This window comes from Garra rufa, chromosome 16 (assembly GCF_049309525.1).
Source record: "Garra rufa chromosome 16, GarRuf1.0, whole genome shotgun sequence".
Lineage (NCBI taxonomy): Eukaryota > Metazoa > Chordata > Actinopteri > Cypriniformes > Cyprinidae > Garra > Garra rufa.
The window spans coordinates 13445289-13451476 of record NC_133376.1 but is presented as its reverse complement, the minus strand read 5'-3'; positions in this window follow the sequence as shown (position 1 = coordinate 13451476).

Sequence of the window (6188 nt, the reverse complement as noted above, 5' to 3'; positions counted from 1 at the left end):
CGGGACTCGATTAAAAAAATTAATCTAATTAATTAGAGGCTTTGTAATTAATTAATCGAAATTAATCGCATTTTAATCGCATATAAATATTTGACCTGAGAACAGTGAGGAGTAAGATTTTTTTCATATGGATTTTTAATTATACCATTGAATGACTGAATACATAAGCTTAAGCAACAAAATATTGTTTATTTTTGTTCAACCAAGTCCAACAGACCAGTATATTGCCATTAAGTGTAGCAATAGGCTCGATGTGCTGCGGTGAGATGCGAATTCCTTGTTGCATAGCTTGCACACAACCATGCTCTTATCGACGCTTCCATCCATTCGTTTTTTATAACAAAATTTCCCATCCACGGGGCCAACCAAAGCGGTCTCATCAGCTTCTTTGCCCATGTTCACTGTGGTTTGTTTTTGTCTGAACGCTAGTTGGTGCTCCAGTATAATCGGTCCGCCGAAACTTATCCAGTGAGAAACGTTCTGCAGTGCAAAAATAAGTGCGATTAAAACGCATTATTTTTGTGTAATTAATTAATCTAAATTAACGCGTTAAAGTCCCGGCCCTAATATATATATATATATATATATATAACTCTTTCAGGTTGGAGGGTCTCCTTGTCATCACCCTGATCTTTAGCTCCCTCCACAGATTCTCAATTGGATTTAAGTCAGGACTCTGGCTGGGCCACTGCAAAACGTTAAAGTTTTGTCTGCTAACCATTTCTTCACCACTTTTGCTTTGTGTTTTGGGTCGTTGTCGTGCTGAAATGTCCACTGGTGCCCAAGGCCAGTTTCTCTGCTGACTGCCTGATGTTGTTGTTGAGAATTTTGATGTATTGCTCCTTTTTCATGGTGCCGTTTACTGTGATTATGTTCCCTGGTCCACCGGCTGAAAAACACCCCCAAAACATTAGGTTCCCACCACCATGTTTGACAGTGGGGATGGTGTTCTTAGGGTTGAAGGCTTCTCCTTGTTTACGCCAAATGAAGGCTACATCTTTGTGACCAAACAATTCAATTTTTGTTTCATCTGACCATAAAACAGAAGACCAGAAGTCTTCTTCTTTGTCCAGATGAGTATTTGCAAAGGCGAAGCGGGCTTTTGTGTGCCTTATCTGGAGAATTGGTGTCCTCTTTGGTCTCCGTCCGTGGAATCCAGCGGTGTGCAGTGTCTGTTGGACTGTCTGCCTTGAGATGTTGCCACCAGCAGAGCCCAGATTCATCAGGATGGCCTTGGTGATGATTCTTGCATTCTTTTTTTACCTCTCTCACTATCCTCCTTAGACGGTGGGCCGAGTGGAGATTTCGTGTTTTCAAACGATCTGTGGTGAGGGATAACCCAGTTTTTTATATGTAACCGCTACGCTTTTCAACAAAGTAAATAAAAATTGTTGCCACTCACACACTTTGTCCATTACTATAATATCGATAACTTTCTCTAGGTTATTTTCCCGGCGAATAGCGCAAGCAACTACGTGCGGGGTCCGACCTGCATGACGTATTTGATGCCTTCATCCAATAGCGTACATGGAAAGTGTCGGTGTTGGTGACGCGTTTGTAAACACACTGGCGCGCTTCGCGCCCAGGATTTAAGATTGTGTTATTTAAGATGAGAAATATTTTACCTAATTTTGCTACATATTCAGTTTGACACAAAATGAGTACGTAGAGGTAACGTTATCCATTTGTACTGTTTTTATTTTATGTAATCACCTTTTGTCATACGAGGTCCTGTCATTTATTTGTAATCTTTAATAAATACACCCTTCTGATTTAACACATTTGACAATGGTATTGCTTGGAAACACAACGTCATGAAAAACGAGACAGACAATACTCTTTTTCCGCCCATGTTTACTTGGAAGAAATGGCAAAACATGAAGTGCTGTATGCATATATTTGAGGGAAGTGGTGGACCCACCATTCCCTTCACAGACATAAGTTGGGAGAAATTTATTAAATCAGTGTTTCTGTGGAAAGACCTTGAGGGCAGAGAAGGTATCATTGCAGAAGAGGCAGTACAGTCGTACAAGTTACACAGCCATGAACCTACAAACCAGTTAGTCAAACCAGCTAACACTGGCTACCACAGGGAGTGCTACAGCCATTTCACAAATATCACGAAGATAAAACGAGCACAAAGGAGAAGAGAGAAGGCAGTATTAGTTGAAGAAACTGCAAAGGAAGGTTGGTATTATATTGTATAGACAGGCGGTGCAGTATTAGACACAGTACAGGTCTAAAGTTTGGAAACATTACTATTTTTAATGTTTTTGAAAGAAGTTTCTTCTGCTCATCAAGCCTGCATTTATTTGTTAAAAAAAATACAGAAAAAAATGTAACATTGTTATATATTATTACAATTTAAAATGATTGATTTTCAATTTATTATACTTTAAATTATTTCTGTGATTTAAAGCTGAATTTTTAGGATCATTATCACATGATCATTTAGAAATCATTCTAATATGATTCATTATCAAAGTTGGAAACAGTTCTGCTGCTATAAAATCAATACTTTTATTCAACAAGGATGTGTTCAATTGATAAAAAGTGATAGTAAAGATTTATATTATTAGAATTTTTTTATTTATTATTTTGAATAAATGCAGTTCTTTTTAACCTTTTATTCATCAAATATATTAGGCAGCAGAACTGTTTCCAACACTCATAATAAATCAGAATATTAGAATGATTTGTAAAGGATCATGTGATAGACTGGATGTCACATGTGACACTGAAGACTGGAGTAATTATGCTGAAAATTCAGCTTTGCATCACAGAAACAACTTTTTAAAGTATATTCAAATAGAAAACTATTATTTTAAATTGTAATAATATTTCACACTATTATTGTTTTTTCTGTATTTTTGATCAAATATATGCAGGCTTTATGAGCAGAAGAGACTTCTTTCAAAAACATTAAAAATAGTAATGTTTCCAAACTTTTGACCTGTACTGTACAGTGCAGTATGGACAGTAGTATACAGTTAAGATAGTATGGTTTACAATAATATAAATTAAATATATTATATATGAGCAAAATAGATATACAGTATGAACAACATATACAGATATATCTGTATATGTTGTTCATACTGTATATCTATTTTGCTCTTATATATAATATATTTAATTTATATTATTTTTTGTACTAATCTTATATTGTTACTGCAACTACACTGCACATATATGTGAAAAGGCCTAGCCCGAAAGTAAAATATGATAGTAAATATTAAATAGATATTAAATATGATATTCTACAACGGCTATGGCTACTACTAGTTCGCCAACTGAAACGTTACCCTACTAAAACGACACTAACGAGACGCTTACACACGTTTGAACAACACAGTGTACAAAACAAACATTTTATATAGATATCATATTCTAATTAAATGAATACTTCCAATCACACAATGAATGTCCTTGACGATGATCAATGCGCTGCTGCTTTTTTTTTTTTTTTATTGCATTACTTGAACAATTAACATTCAATTCACAATGTATTACAATCATAAACACTGATTAATTTTTAGAAGAAAAAAAAAATTAAATGTGAAAAAAATTAACAATAATAAGAAAAAAAACAAGGGGATATACAAAATAATCATAACAAAGAGGAAGAGTTCAGTTTTTTTAAAATGGTTAAAGTTCTGATAGCTTTTCGGCTTGACAGTCCTTGAAGAGTTTCAAAATAATTTCTTAAGTCAATTTTGAAATGAGAAATACTGGGCTTAATTCCAGACCATTTACATTTGTGTATGTAAAACTTTCCCAATAATATAAGAAGATTTAACATAAAATTGTGACCGTTATCCATGTCTTTTTTATCACAAAAGAAAATAACATCTCTTTTACTTATATTAATTTTAGAACCACTCAACATTACAAGTAAACATTCAATGTCAATCCAGAAGTATTTCACATATATACATTCAAAAAAAAGATGCAAAATAGACTCAGCAGTTATTCCACAAAAAACACAAAATTCATCTAAATCATTTTTGAATCTCTTGAGAAACAGGTTAGTTGGATAAATCATGTGTATAATTTTAAAATAAGTTTCATTGACTTTGTTGGTGACACAAAATTTGTTATTATAGGTCCAAATCAGTTTCCAATTGATATTCTCAAAATGGTTATTCCAAAAGTATTTACATCGAAATGTTGCAGGACAATGAATCAAATATCTAAAAAGAGAATTATTGCATTTTTTATCTTTAATATTAATACCATTTAGTAAAATCTCTTTTTTGAAAGTTGACTGCATGGATTCATTACAACCTTGTAAAAGTCTCGTAAATCCCGCTGGTATTGCATCAATTACAATGCTATATTCACGAGGAGGGATTGGAATACCAAATTTCTTTAAAAATTCGCTATATGTAAGAAGATATCTTTCATTATTAAACAGCTGTGAAACCAACAGAATACCATTTTCAATCCAATTATTATAAAAAATGGTTTTGTTCTTATATTTAATATATTTATTATTCCATATTATCTGTCTATGGGGAGAAAAATTGTGTTTGTATATGCAATGCGCTGCTGCTGCTCGTGTCTGATAGCTAAATCATCCGTGTAACAGCTGTTCTAAATAAACTACATCTGATTGGTTAATAATAATCCCGTGTCAATATCTTGCCGCGCTATTGGCTCAACTGATATAGTAGGCAACCGCGTTTGCCTGCATATTTACGGGTCGCGAATTATGATTTCGTGGAAAATGTGCAATAAATGGGAGTGGCAACACTTTTCATATCGTTGAGAATAAAACAACCGTCCCAACTTTACAAATCCAGGTTCTCCCTCCATGGGGATCATCCATTTCGAAAAGTAAAGCAGATACGGACCCTCGGCCCACCGTCTACCTGGCCAGCACAGGTGTCACTTTTGGCTTCCGACCACGTCCTCTGAGATTTTTCATAGTGCGGAACGTCTTGTATTTTTTAATAATACTTTGCACTGTAGCCACTGGAACTTCAAAACATTTAGATATGGTTTTATAGCCCTTTCCTGACTTGTGAGCAGCCACAATGCGCAGCCGCAGGTCCTCAGTGAGCTCTTGCTTTAGCCATGACTGTCCACAAACCAACAGCAGAGAGCTTCTGTTTTTCACCTGTTGAGTTGATTAAAACAGCTGTTCTCAATGAATCAGGGTAATTAGGATGCTTTAGAACAGCTTGGACTATTTGGAATGGTATAGAACTTTAGATTTTGTCATAGACTGTGACAGTTTGCAAAGGGTATGAATAATTTTGGACATGTCACTTTTTGTTCAAATGTAAATAAAAGCTGAGAAATATTTTATTCCACAATGATGCCTCTTGTACATCGTCTTATTAACTTTTGGGAGAAGCCTTTGTCATTTCCGGTCAAAAAAAAACTTGCTGGTTGAATAAAAGTAACTTTAAGTCAGAATTTGCCAGGGGTATGAATAATTTTGGGCTTGACTGTATGTGTATGTATGTATGTATATATATATATATAGAGAGAGAGAGAGAGAGAGAGAGAGAGAGAAAGAGAGAGAGAGAGACAAAAACTGTACAGTACAATTTAATGAAATTTTTATGGTTTGTGATTTTCTTTTCTGTCGCAAAAAAGTTAATAACTGGACATCTAGGATACCATTTCTCTCATCTATTATACTGTAGATGAAGGGTTACTCAAGCCTAATATTTGATGTGCAACATGAAAAACCGGCAACCAGCTGAGTGTGTGATGTCTGTTGTTTCTGTGTCTTTCTGCAGGGATTCATCTCACCAGCACTGCTTGTGGTGTGTGTTAGTGAGTGTGTGTCAGAGATGGTGTGTGATGTATTTCCTCTTTGCTTGGCTCTAATCAAACTTGAGGTCTCAAGGCTTTCCCCCCTGCTCGTCTGCTCTTCTGGAGAGGAGACATGATCATCCATCAAGAGCCCAAACCCTCCTCCAGTGGCCCGCACTGCTATTTCCACCAGCTCCTGAATGATCGAACGACTTCCGTGCACAGATTTGGACCCAAATCACCTTCTGCTCGCGTTTCACAGAGCTCAGGTAGTGCGGGAGCCGCCAGTTAAATTAGCTTTAGCACCTTTATAAAGAAAACATTAATTTGATGTGAGAGAGTAGCATTTCCGGCACGGAGAAAAGTGCTGTTTTCATTGAGCTTGATAGTTTATTGTCTAGATTATGCAAATCAAATTT